General features: G+C 41.2%; 1 pseudogene; it reads right to left on the bottom strand.

Annotated features, from left to right (window-relative positions):
* Nucleotides 1–1,953: 1,953 nt before the first annotated feature.
* On the bottom strand, nucleotides 1,954–4,059 carry LOC121434644 (annotated as a pseudogene).
* Nucleotides 4,060–15,061: the final 11,002 nt, after the last annotated feature.

The raw sequence follows: 15,061 nt of genomic DNA, 5'->3' as shown, positions 1-15,061 counted from the left end.
CTGGACTTCCCAACAAGTTAGGATACCTTTTTCTCCAAAGTTATAACACTTTCAGGGAAAACCTGACGTCCTGACAAGTTAGGACACTTTTCTTCTGGAGCTGTAACACTTGAAGTGCACACACACCAGCATTCATACACATTTAATCACACCCATGCATATGCATGTATGCATGCATGTTACACACACCCAAACTCACCCACCCAGAAGAAATAGAAATTCTGAGTAGACTTTGTTCTGATTAATTGTCCATTAGCTTGGCACAAGCTAGAGTTGTCTTGGTAGAGAAACCTAATTGAGAAAGCACCTCCATCAGCTAGACTGAAGACAATTCTGTAGGGCATTTTCTTGATTAATGATGCATATGGAAGGGCCCAGGCCATTGTGGGTGGTTTCATTCTGGGTCTGGTGTCCCTGGGTGCTGTAAGAAATCAGATTGAACAAGCCCTGAGGAGCAAGCCAGTAAGCAGCACCCTACCATGGGACCTGCGTCAGTTCCTGCTTCGAGAACATGGAATAAGTTGTTTCTTCCCCATGTGCTTTGTTGGCATGTTGTTTCCTCAAAGCAGTTGGGAGCAAACTATCCTCAATAAACTTATCCTCAATAAAAAGGTTGAATTGGCAATAATAAAAAGCAGAAGCCCAGTTACTTTTCTGGTCAATTTACCCAGCATTTAAAGAAACAATACCAATTGCTCATAAACTGCTCAAAATAATAAAAAGAAAGATGCGAAGGAACATTTAAAGACATCTTTATGAATTTCAAGGAACCAAAAATCTTACACACAGCTACTGAGTTCGAAAATTAGGCAGCTGCTTTGAAATGGAGCCTAGTAGCTCTTCAATACATGAACCAGAGAGAAATATCTAACAGTATTGAAAAGGAGAAGAGAAGAGTAGTTATCTTTGTGCAGAGTGGAAGCGACTGTGAGCATCTCACCACAATTTTCCAGAATTTTCTACAGACTTTTTGTAGGGGAGACTTAGCCAATCACTTTACTTGGGGGCAGGGTCCCCCAAGGATATTTTTTACTTATAAAGATTGCCTGCATGCTCCCAGCCGCCCCCTCTGCTTTCCTGTTCTCCGCGGGAACCTGTGGTTCTGTAAGTCTATTTCCCCATTAAAGCTGTATATATTTTTACAATCTGTCTGCATTCATTTACGCCATTACAACTTTTCATGGGAGAGATAATTTATAAAATAAGATTAGGACAGAAGCTAATGCAATATTTGATGATTTGCCCTTTTGCCCTCCCACTGATTAAGCTATGATAATTTTCTATAATCCAATATTTCTTTTAAAATGTTTTTTCATATCTGTTGAAAACCACCATTGAATGCCACAGAAATTTATTTAAACATTGTTTTCAAATTGCACATCAAATTTTCATTATTTTTTGTAATGTGGATTAACATATATTGTGCTGTAAGTAAAATTTGTACATATTAATCATTGAATTAACGATATCTTTTTTCTATGTCTCTCTGTGTGTGTGTGCATATGTGCATGCATGCACGCATGTGGATGTGTGCATGTGTGAATGTATTTCATGTATTCCAGGCTGATCTCAACCTTACTTTGTGCTTGTGGAGTTTCTTTAACTTCTAATCTCTTCATCTCTGTCTCCTAAGTATGAGAATTATAGTTATGCACCACGATGCTATACATGTGCCCTTCATTTTTTCCTAAACTAGATTCCTAGTGATGGCAGAGAAGGATGAAAAGATCTGACATTTAAGGTCGTCTGTTCATTTCGCAATTACTGTTTAAGAAGTTTATATTGATTTATTACCCCTTCCACTTCTTCTTCTTTTTTTTTTTTTTTTTTGCTTCAGCTGCTGTTTATTGACACTCAGGTGGGCACTATAGCAACAGGCCTGGAGATGCTGCACAGTAGAACGGAGGTGGAGAGTGCAGGGTGTGACCGCAGTGACAGCTGAGAAGTGCACAACGAGCAGTGGGGGAGGCCAAAGCTGTTGGGGAAGCAAGTCCGGCCTGGGGGCCAGAGGTTATTATCTACACAGGAACCTGGGCCCCACGCCCTAAGCCCCTACTCTTGCTGTCTCCTGACTCCAGGCCAGGGCTGGGAGTTCTCTGGACAACTTTCTACAGGAGCAAAGTACACAAGAGATGTTGCTGCCCCTTTGTGATAAAGCCAGAGGGTTTCCAATTCTGCATTCCTCTGTCACCCCTGGTTTGGGTAGGGCCATATGATAGACAGACAGCTGGGCTCTATTCCATGTTTCAGCAACAGTAATTTTCCGGGGTGTCCCAGCCCACCAGCGCCACACTCTGGCCCAGAGTGAGCACTACAAGCGTTACTGGCCTAATGGATGGGATGGGGGAGGGGATGGGACAGGGGCTAGAAGAGGGGCTCCAGAGGGCCATCAAGGCACAGGCACTACACGCATGGTGTTGGTGAAGCCAGAGCCAGGGCACCACCCAGTCAGCACAATGACCACATCTCCCTTCTTGAAGAAGCCTCGGGCCTTGCCGACATTCATGGCCAAATTCACACGGAGGTCTACATCCTCAGCCCAGGCATCCTGCACTGCATCCTTACACAGCACAGGGAAGATGCCTCGGTACAAATGGGCCTGGCGAGCTGTCTGGGGATTGCGCGTCACAGCAATGATGGGCGCACGCGGGCGGTACCTGGCCACCTGGTGAGCACTCCTGCCAGACTTGGTGAGCACGATAATGGCCCCACTGCACCACTTGAAAGAGGCCTCCACAGCACCCACGGCAGCAGCTTCTGTGGGGTCGCTGGTGATAGGCGCCAGACGGCGGAGTTCCTCGAATAACTGCAGGTGGTAGATGGCAGCCTCTGCCTCACGGGCAATCAGGTGCTGCATGCGAACGGCTTCCAGAGGGTAGTCCCCTTTGGCGGTCTCTCCAGACAGCATGATGCAGTCTGCTCCATCTAGGACTGCATTGGCCACATCACTGCCCTCAGCACGGGTGGGGCGGGGCTTCTTGATCATGCTCTCCAGCATCTGTGTGGCGCAGATGACTGGCTTCCCAGCTCGGTTGCATCATCCAATCATCACCTTCTGAGCCAGGAAGACCTTCTCTGCAGGAATCTCAATGCCCAAATCGCCACGAGCCACCATGATCCCATCACTGGCCTCCAAAATCTCATCAAACCTGCGGACGCCTTCGTGGTTCTCGATTTTGCTGATGATCTTGATGTTCTTGCCCTTCTCTCCCAGGACCTTCCTAACCTCGTGCACATCAGCTGCCTTGCGGATGAAAGACGCAAACACCATGTCTACATCCTGCTCCACCCCAAACTTCAGGTCCTGGATGTCCTTTTCTGACACAGCAGGGAGGTCCACAGCGGCTCCGGGGAGGTTCACCCCCTTCTTGCTGCCCAAGGAACCACCATTCTCCACCTCTGTTATCAGGAAGTCAGTGCCTTTCTCCTTCACCTGCAGTGAAATGAGCCCATCGTCTACGTAGATCTTGCTGCCCACTTCCACCACCTTACAGATGTTCTTATAGTCCAGCCACAGGGTGTTCTCGTCACACTTTTCCATGTAGGCATTGTCCAGGGTGATCTTCAGGGCAGCTCCCTTCTTCAGCTCCACTTCTGCAGTGCCGCTCCCTTTGATGATCTCAGGCCCCTTTGTGTCCAGAGCCATGGCAACAGGCCAGTATAGAATGGGATCAGAGGCGAAGCTTTCTGTGGCTGCACGCACGTTCTTGATAGTTTCCGCATGGTACTCATGAGTTCCATGAGAGAAATTGAGACGAGCCACATTCATTCCCGACTTGATCATCTCCTTCAGCATCTCCACAGACCGGGAAGCAGGACCAATGGTACAAATGATGCCAGTGTTGCGGGCCGTGATGGGTGCGGAGTCAATGTCCAGGCGGTACATATGTTCCAAGAAGGTGTCAGCCATGGCCGCATGCAGCTGCTGGGTTTGAATGAAGGCAGTCCCTGCTTCGCTGTGTGGCTTCGGCATGGTTCCTGAGGTCCTCGGGCGTACTCCGAATCCTGCAACGATACCCAAGACGGACGACGGAAGGGTCGAGACGAGTCTCTGCTGTGCCCCCCTTCCACTTCTTAGTTAACAATAAGCACATGATCAAGAAAAGCCGATTCACTAAGTGTGTAAGGGAAGATGGTATCTTGTAAGAGACTGAATAAAAAGTAGCATAGCCACACTGCTGCCCCTAATCGTGCATGCTCAGAAGATATCTATGAGCAGTGGTATCTTCCCCTTGGGACACTGTGTGTATCAACTACAGTGGGGGAGATTCAGTCCAGCATTGCTACCAATCCCTTGGGGAGATCTCTACTTAGGAACCACCACTTGGGTAAAATTAAATCCTTGGCTATACAAGAGAAAACCATTTTCACCAAAATTCAAAAAGACATAGAGGGAAAAAGTATGTATAACTAAGATAGATACAACATAGATACTGTGCTTAGGTGTCCTTACAATAGATGCTTAAATATTTGTCAGATAGCTTAATGGATGTAATTCATAGTTGGGTATAGTGGTATATGCCTTTAATCCCCGAAGTTTGAGGCATCTGTCTCTGGTGGCAGCTACATGGTTTCTCCTCTGACTCTGTCTACTCTTTCTATATATCAATTCATTAACTAATAAAAGCAACTGTATATTGAGGGACTTCCCATACCACAAAGGCAGGCTGACACTTGTCTACATAGTGAGTTCCAGACAAGCAATGGGCTACAAAAGTCCTTGTCTTAATAAATAAAAAAATAATGTAATGTAATTTATAAAACTTAAAGATTTAGTACAAATTGAAAGCAGAAGTATACAAATTTAAAAATTACTTATTTATGCCTACACACACACACACACACACACACACACACATATATATATATATATATGTGTGTGTGTGTATATATATATGCACATCATATTTCTGCAGAGTTTGTGGAGGCCAAAGAGGGCAGTGGGTCACCTGGATCTATGTTGTGATCTGCTATGTGGGTGTGAATCCTCTGCAGAACAGTAAGTGCTCTTAACTGCTGAGTCATCCTTCCAGGTTTTATTCCTCATCGTCAGGTATTTCCTTTTTAAATGAAATTGTAAGGTGTATTAATTAGATTTAGAGATGATTATGGTATGCTAACACAGTAAAATGCAAGACATAGACATTCTGGCCCTAATTAAAGAGAGTTGTTGATTGTTTTGTAGTTAGGTTTTTATACATTTATTTTTATTCTGGCAACAAGGTTTCTCTGTGTAACCACTCTGGCTGTCCTGAATCTTTCTTTGTAGACCAGTCTGGTCTCAATCTCATTGAGATCTTTGTGCCTCTCCCTCCTGAATACAGGGATTGGAGGCATACAACCCCATTGCCCATCTTGAGTTCTTGATCATTTTGAACATTCTCTTTGAGATATCTTTAGAATGATACATACTGCCTCTGCAGAAAATCCGTGTTTTATCACTTGTGTCAAATTTTCTTGACTCTTAGTGAGGAAAATATACCAACTAGACCCCAAGGAGAGCAGCTTCTATCCCTTGCCCTGCTCCTTTATTTCCTTGCTATTTCTAGCCTGCCTCACTGAGTCCCAGTGGACAGAGGCCAACACAAAAGGGCAGACAGAGTGCTTTTGAGGGGCTGTGGTGGCCTGGAGTCAGCTAGCAGGAGGGCCACACAGATGTTTTGCATTCAATACACTGACTGTACCTCAAGCAGCTTCTGTCCCAAACAGCAATTGCAACTCCACACTTATCAGCAGCAGTTTATGCTATGGGATACAGTGAGGAAGGAATTTTGTTCCCTCAGACACTGGCCTCAGACTCACAGAGATATGAGATAGGGGATCCCAACAAGACACTAAGTAAATCTATATCTAAATCTCTTATCCTTCTATTGAACTCAGGATTTAAATATTGAGGGAAATTCCTGCTGGCTCAGAAAGGTTGAATAACAAGTTCCTAATGTGTCCTTGTTGTTGGCATTTATGAAAAATGGAGTGTCTTTCTACACGGTCCCCACTTAAAAACTCTCACTAGACTTAGTTTCTCCCTACAGCTTCCTGTCAGATGGTTGCTGATGTTGCCTGTTAACCACAGGTTAATTTTATTTAATCATAAAATGTAAAACATGCTTGCATCATTAAAAAGGCAGCAAAAAGTGTAGTGCACCTTTACACAGTGAAAATAATTTTCTACAACAGCAGACCACTATTGGACATGGGACCACTATTGCTGGTGGGAATGCAATCTTGTGCAACCACTGTGGAAGTCAGTGTTTCGGTTTCTCAGGAAATTCGGGATCAACCTACCCCTGGACCCAGCAATACCACTCTTAGGAATATACCCAAGAGATGCCCTATCATATGACAAAAACATTTGTTCAACTATGGTCATATCAGTATTATATGTAATAGCCAGAACCTGGAAACAACCTAGATGCCCTTCAATGGAAGAATGGATGAAGAAAGTATGGAATATATACACATTAGAGTACTACGCTGCGGTAAAAAACAATGACTTCTCGAATTTTGCATGCAAATGGATGGAAATAGAAAACACTATCCTGAGTGAGGTATCCCAGACCCAAAAAGATGAACATGGGATGTACTCACTCATAATTGGTTTCTAGCCATAAATAAGGGTCACAGAGACTACAATTGTTGAACCTAAAGAAGCTAAATAAGAAGGTGAACCCAAAGAAAAACATATAGTTATCCTCTTGGCTATGGGAAGTAGACAAAATTGCCGGGGAGAAAATTGGGTTCTTGGGGGTGGGGTGAGATGGGGGTAAGGGGAGATGGGGAGAGAAAAGTGAGAAGGGAAGGAGGGGGGGGTACTTGGGGAAACAGGAGGATTGGGAAAAGGGAAGGTTGGACAAGGGAGCACGGAACCACAATTCTTAGTTAAGGGAGACACCTTAGGGTTGGCAAGAGACTTGACCCTAGAGTGGATCCCAGGAGCCCATGGTGATGTCCCCAGTTAGTCCCTTGGGCAGCTGAGGATAGGGAACCTGAAATGACCCAGCAAAACTGACGAATATCTTGCATACCACCATAGAACCTTCATCTGGTGATGGATGGAGATAGAGACAGAGACCCACACTGGAGCACTGGACTGAGCTCCCAAGGTCCCAATGAGGAGTGGAAGGAGGGAGAACATGAGCAAGGAAGTCAGGACCACGAGGGGTGTACCCATCCACTGAGACAATGGGGCTAATCTATTGTGAGCTCACCAAGGCCAGCTCAACTGTGACTGACAAAACATGGGATAAAACTGGACTCTCTGAACATGGCGAACAATGAGGGATGATGAGAAGCCAAGGACAATGGCACCAGGTTTTGACCCTACTTCATGTTCTTGCTTTGTGGGAGCCTAGCCAGTTTGGTTGTTCACCTTCCTGGACATGGACGGAGGGGGGCGGACCTTGGACTTTCCACAGGACAGGGAACCCTGACTGCTCTATGGACTGGAGAGGAAGGGGGGAGGAGTTTGGGGGAGGGGGAGAAGGTTGGGAGGAGTGGGAGGGAAATGGGAGGCTGGGAGGAGATGGATAGTTTTTTTTCCTTTTCTCAATAAAAAAAGAAAAAAATGTAAAACATGTTTGCATAATTAAAAAGGCAGCAAAAAATGTAGTGCACCTTTACACAGTGAAAATAATTTTCCACAACAGCAGACCACTGTTGGAGGTCAGACCTCACTCCATATGGTGTGGATGATGTGTAAATAGAGACTGTACTTTTGTTTCCTGACCTCCCAGGCTTGAATAATCACACAAAACTATATTAGTTACAACACTACTTTGTCAACAGCACAGGCATATTGCTATATAGTTCTTACATCTTAAATTAACCCATTTCTGTTATTTTATATTTTACTATGAGGGTCATGGTTTCTTACTTCACATCATGACTCTTGGGTGGCTACATAGCATCTGCATGACTCTGCCTTCTTTCTGCCCCCATTCAATTTAGCTTTCCAAACTAGCTATAGTCTGCCCTGCCATAAGCCAAAAAAGATTCTTTATTAAACAGTGGTAATAAAGCATGTTCTTACCATACAGAAGGGAATCCCAAATCAATAATGCCTACCATTGAGGCTTGTGTGCATGGGGAGTGCAGACCCTCAGTGTCTCTGAAGCTCCAACTGCTCATAAGGTCTCAGAAAGGGACCCTAGGGAGGTTGGGCAGCTACCTAGGATAGAGCACAATGATAACATGTTGACAGGTAGAGCAAGCCCCCTCAGATGAATCAGGAATACTGAAAGATGCAGTTGTTGGGTGGGGTTGAAGAGGAACCCCAGCTTAATGTTGTTCAGGGTGTTTGGTGTCCTCTGACCAGACAGGTCTGGGTTCTTGTGATTTTTGACAGACCTAACTTCAACCTCTGGCGACATCTCCCGGAGGTCTAAGTCTTGCCTAAACTGTAAGAAATTCATCCAGCTCTGTTCATACTCGGGGAGAACACCATGCTGCCATGAATGTGTCTACATAATCATGTTCATATATGTACTACATAAAGGTATAAAAGGACTGGAATTGAGCCAGACTAGATATTAGAAAAGTAGGATTATTGTTCCCTGATCTTGGTATAATATTACAAACCAATGGGTAGAACAGAGACAGCAAACTCCATTGGAACAGGTACAGGGGAGTAACTGAAGAGTGAGTGAACCAGGGCCAGAGCCCACTGAGGGTCCGGACATAAATCTGGGACCTTCAAGGGAGTAGACCTAAGCCAGACCAGGACCCCTGTTTGTCTGGGTGTGAGTCTATGACCTCCAAGGAAATGGTTCTGAGCCAGGACCTCTGCCACTCTGAGACTGAATCTGGGACCTCTGAGGGATTAAGCAGAACCAGAGATCTCTGCAGAGCCAAGTGTCAGTCATGGACCTTAGAGGGAAAAATGCTGATCCAGGACCTCTGTTGCTCAGGGCCTTGGTCAGGGACATCAAAGGGAATAGACAGGAAACTGAAACCTCTGCAGGTCCAAGTGTGAATCTGAGAACTCTGAGGGAGTAAGACTGAGCCAGGTCTTCTACTGTTCTGGGCGCACTTGAGCCTGGGAATTCTGAAGCAATAGACCAAAGGCAAAGATATTTGCAAGACCAACTCCAAGCCAGGGACTTCTGCAGGAGGAAATCCAGACCAAAATTTACAGAAACAGGTCAAAGCTGGTAACCTAGGCCAAAGTAGTCCTGAGACAGCAAACTCCAAGTGAGCAGAGCAAAGCCCAGGAATGTTGAGCTATCTCTAGGAACACAGGATAACCAATGGGGTAACTAGAACTATAGTACTGATAGTACCACAAAACAATCATCTGAGCTTTGGATTCATGGACACCTAGAATATTAATCAATAGAATCTCAGACAGCTGCAACATGCACCTAAGAGTGGAATAAAAGAGTACAAAAGGTAAAACCATATGCAACACCACAAAGAGCAATAAAACACCAGGAAAACCTAAAGAACCTTCAACAGCAAGACTTGAACAACAAAATATAGATGAAGCAGAGGAAAGTGACCTAAAAAATAAATTCAAGAGTTTGTAACTCATAAAGAGGAAATGAGAAATTCCCCCAAAGAATTGGAGGGAAAGGCAAAAAAAAATTGGAAGACATAATCAAATCCCTTAAAGAATCCAAGAAAAAGCAATCAACCATATGAAAGAAACTATTCAAGACTTGAAAACTAAAATAGAGACAATAAAAAAAAAACAGACTGAGGGGATTATAGAAAAAAAAATAATGAGAAAATGATCAGGAACCACAAACACAATCATGAATAACAGTATATAAGACATGGAAGAGAGAAGCTCAAGCACTGAAGATATAATACAGGAAAAAAACTCATCAGTTAAATAAAATATTAAATGTATCAAAAGCTTAACCCAAAATATCCAGGAAATATGAGACACCATGAAAAGGCCAAATCAAAGAATAATAAAAATAGAAAAAGAAGCTCAACTCAAAAACACACAAAATATATTTAACAAAATCATAGAAGAAAACTTTCTCAACTTAAAGAAATATATACCTATGAAGATAAAAGAAGTTTACAGAACACCAAATAGACTGGATCCATAAAAAGTCCCTTCAACACATAATAATCAAAACATTAACATATAGAGTCAAGAAGGAATATTAAGAGCTGCAAAAAAAATGGCCAAGTACCATATAATGGTAGACCTATCAGAATTATACCTGACTCCTCATTGGAGACAGTGAAAGCCAGAAGGTCATGATCAAACATTATACAGACATTAAGAGACCACAAATGCCAGCCCAGAATACTATACCTAATAAAACTTTCAATTACCATAGAAGGAAAAAAACAAGACATTCCATGAAAAAACTAGATTTAACCAGTACCTAGCTACAAACTCAGCCCTACAAAAAATACTAAAAGGAAAACTCCAACTGAAGAAAATTGGCTTAACCAACAAAAACATAGACAATTGATGGTCACATAGTAGCAAATTCCAAAGAAGGGGAAAATGCACAAGTTAACATCACCAACAATGAATACTAAATTAACAGGAGATAGCAATCACTGGTCATTAATATCCCTTAATGTAAATGGACTCACTCACCTATAAAAAGACACAGGCTAACAGATTGCATGTGAATACACAATCCATTTTTCTTCTGCATACAAAAAAAAAAACCACATCTCAACCTCAAAGACAGACACTGTCTCAGAGGAAAGGTTAGGAAAAAGGATTCCAATCAAATGGAAATAAGAAACATCAGGTGTAGCTATCCTAATATCTAACAAAATAGAATTCAAGCTAAAATCAATCAAAAGAGACAAAGAAGGTCATTTCATACTAGTCACAGGAAAAATCCATCAAGAGAAATCTCATTACTGAACATCTATGCCCCAAATGCAAGGGCACCCTGATATGTAAAAGAAACACTTCTAAAGCTTAAAACATACATTAAACTCCACACACTAATAGTGGAAAACTTCGATTTTCCCCTCTCATCACTGGCCTGGTCAATCAGACAAAAAATGAACAGAGAAATAAGAGAACTAACAGATATTATGACCCAAATGGACTTAACATACATCTACATAATATTCCATTCAAAACAAAAGAAAATACTTTCTTCTCAGCACCTGATGGAACCTATAGAAAAACTGACCACATACTCAAACCGAACCTCAACAAATACAAAAAAAAAATTGGAATACTACAATGTACTTTCTCATACTATCATGGTTTAAACTAGAAGTAAACAGCAATACTAATTTCAGATAACCTACAAACACAGGGAAATTAAGCAATGTTAACCTGAATCATCAATGAGTCAGGGAAATTAAAACTTCCTAAAATTCAATGAAAATGACCACACAACATACCCAAATTTATGGGACGCAATGAAAGCAGTGTTAACAGGAAAGTTCATAGAATTAAATGCCTACATAAAGAAGCTGGAAAAATCCCACACTAGTGAATTAACAGAAAATTTAAAGTTTTGGAACAAAAAGAAGCAAACTCACCTAAGAGATCTAGATGGCAGGACATAATCAAATTAAGAGCTGAAATCAACAAAATTGAAACAAAGAAAAAATACAAAGAATCAATGAAATAAAGAGTAGGTTCTTCAAGAAAAAAATAAAATAGACAAACCTTTATCCAAATTAACAAAAGGTAGAGAGAGAATATCTAATTAACAAAAACAGAAATGAAAGGGGGACATAGCTGCAGACACAGAGGAAATACAGAGAATCACCAGGTCATATTTTGAAAACTTGTACTCCACAAAATTGGAAAACTTAAAGAAAATGGGCAACTTTCTGGATACATATCACTTACCAAAATTAAATCAAGACCAGATAAGCAAATTAAACACACCTATAATTGCTGAATAAATAGATATAGTCAAATAAAGTCCCCCAACAAAAAAAACCCAGGACCAGAGGGTTTCAGCTTAGAATTCTACAAGTCTTTCAAAGAACTAATACCAATATTCCTCACATTATTCCACACAATAGAAAAGTAAGGAAAATTGCCAAACTCTTTTTATGAGGCTACAATTACACTGATACTCCAACTACAGAAAGACATTATAAAGAAAGAGAATTAAAGACCAATCTCACTAGTGAACATTGATGCAAAAACACCAAATAAAATACTGGCAAACCAAATCCAAGAACACATGAGAACCATTAGGCAGCATTCTCATGTTGGCTTCATAACAGAGATGCAAGGATGGTTCAACATATGAAAATCTGTCAAAATAATCCACCATATAAAAAAACTGAAAAATAAAAACCACATGATCATCTCATTAGATGTCAAAAAAAGGTTTAGACAAAATACAACATCTCTTAATGATAACAATCTTGGAGAGAACAGGGACACAAGGAATATGCTAAACATAATAAAGGCAATATACAGCAAGACAACAGCCAACAACACACTATAATGGAGAGAAACTCTCAGTGATTCCACAGAAATCAAGAATGAGAAAAGATTGTCCACTCTCTCCATATCTATTCATCATATTTCTTAAGGTCCTAGCCAGAACAATAAGATACAAATGGGAAATCAAGGGAATACAATTTAGAAAAGAAGAAGTCAAACTCTCACTGTTTGTTGATGACATGATAGTTTACATAAGCAATCCCAAAAATTATGCCAAGGAACTTCTACAACTCATAAAGACTTTCATTCAGTAATGTAGCAGGAAACAAGATCAACTAAAAAAAATAATCAGTATCCCTCCTATACACAGACAATAAAATGTCTGGGGAAGAAATCAGAGGAATAACACCCTTCAAAATAACCACAAGTAGCATAAAATATCAGAATAACTCTAACCAAACAAGTGGAAGACTTGTATGACAGGAACTTTGAATCCTTGATGAAAGCAATTGAAGAAGACACCAGAAAGTGGAAAGATCTCCTATACTCTTGGGTAGGCAGAATTAACATAGTAAAAATGGCAACTTTACTAAGAGCAATCTACAGATTCAATGAGATGCTCATCAAAGTCTCAGCAAAATTCTTCACAGACCTCAAAAGAATGGTACTCAACATCATATAGAAAAGCAAAAATCCCAGGACAGCCAAAATAATCCTGTACAATAAAAGAACTTCTGGAGGAATCACAATCCCTGACTTCAAACTTTACTAAGGAGCTACAGTACTGAAAACTGTCTGGCACTGGCATAAGAACAGATAGGAAGACCAATGGAACTGAATCGAAGACCCAGATATTAATCCACACATATTCAAACACCTGATTTTTGACAAAGAAACAAAAAATATCAAATGGAAAAAAGAAAGCATATTTAAGAAATGGTGCTAACATAACTGGATATCAACATGTAGAAGAAGGAAAATAGACCATATCTATCACCATGCACAAAACTCGAGTCCAAAATGGATCCAAGACCTCAACATAAAGCCAGCCATACTGAACCTTATAGAAAAGAGAGTGGGAAGTACACTTGAAAGCAATGGCACAGGAGACCAGTTTTTAAATATAACCCCAGCAGCACAGACAATGAGAGAAACAATTAATAAATTGGACCTCTTGAAACTGAAAATCTTCTGTAAATCAAAGAACATGGTTAATAAGACAAAATGACAGCCTGCAGAATGGGAAAATATCTTCGCTAATCCCACATCATACAGTCTCCAGAATATACAAAGAACTCAAGAAATTGCTCATCAAAAGAACAAATGATCCAATAAAAAACTGAGCACAGAACTAAACAGAGAACTCTCAGTAGAGGAATGTAAAGTGACTGAAAGACACTTAAGGAAATGGTCAACATCCTTAGTTGTCAGAGAAATGCAAATCAAAACAACTCTGAGATTCCATCTTACACCAGTAAGAATGGCCAAGATCAAAAACACTGATGACAACTTATGCTGGAGAAGTTGTGGGGTAAAGGCAACACTCCTGCATTGCTGGTGGGAATGCAAGATAGTACAGCCCCTTTGGATGTCAGTACAGTGGTTTCTCAAAAAATTAGGAAACAACCTTCCTCAAGACCCAGTAATACCACTTTTGGCTATATAACCAAGGGATCCTCAAACATGCACAAGGACAAGTGCTCAACTATGTTCATAGCAGCATTGTTGGTCATAGCCAGAACATGGAAAGAACCTAAATGCCCTTTGACCAATGAATAGATAAGGAAAATGTGGTACATTTACATAATGGAGTACTACACAGCAGAAAAATAATAATGACAGCTTAAATTTTGGAGGAAAATGGATAGAGCTGGAAAACATTATTTCGTGTGAGGTAAGCCAGACACAGAAAGACAATTATCACAGGGATTCACTCACAGGTAGTTTTTAAACATAAACCCAAGAAAACTAGCCTACAAACCACAATCCCAAAGAAATTACCCAAAAATGAGGACACTAAAAGAGACTTACACAGATCTAATCTACAGGAGAAGTAGAGAAAGACAGAATCTCCTGACCAAATTTAGATCAAGGTCCCATTGTGGACCTTGTGGGAAGGCTAAAGGGGGTAGGGAAGAGGCAGGGAGGAGAATAGAGAGAAATGTTGAATTCAATAAAAATCAATAAAAAATACATTCCTAAAAATGCCATCTGGCCATAAACAATATTAGAAACCAAGGATACAGGAGGGAGATAATGAGAGGAGAAAACAGCTTTGAGCCTAAAGGGAAAGAAAGTTCAAGTGTTCTTGAATGAGTGCTGATAATAACTGCCTCACAAGAAGAACACAAGAGTTTGTGGGGTAGGGAGTTTAGGGAAGATCGAAACTCACATTTGTCAATTGTGTGTGACTGAAAGTCTGGGAGAAGGCTAGGAACTAGGCAGGCAGTCAGGCAGGCAGCTGTGAGGTCCTGCTGATGAACATCTTTTTAAGAGCAGTGAGGAGCCCTTTGTGACTGTCAGTCAGGAAATGATGCACTCTTAAGTAGTACTTAAAATGGTACTCCCAGTGCCCACTGAGGACACATTAAGAAGGAAATACTAATGTCTAGTATCTATTTATTTTCTTGGTACTGGTCACACTATGTAGCACAGGATGACATTAATTTAACCATCAATCTGCTTTAGCCACACATGCTGGTATTATAGTTGTGA

The sequence above is a fragment of the Microtus oregoni genome, unplaced genomic scaffold, assembly GCF_018167655.1.
Source record: "Microtus oregoni isolate MIOR12 unplaced genomic scaffold, Mior012 000044F_ref0000062, whole genome shotgun sequence".
Lineage (NCBI taxonomy): Eukaryota > Metazoa > Chordata > Mammalia > Rodentia > Cricetidae > Microtus > Microtus oregoni.
This window is presented reverse-complemented; position numbering and strand designations above follow the sequence as displayed.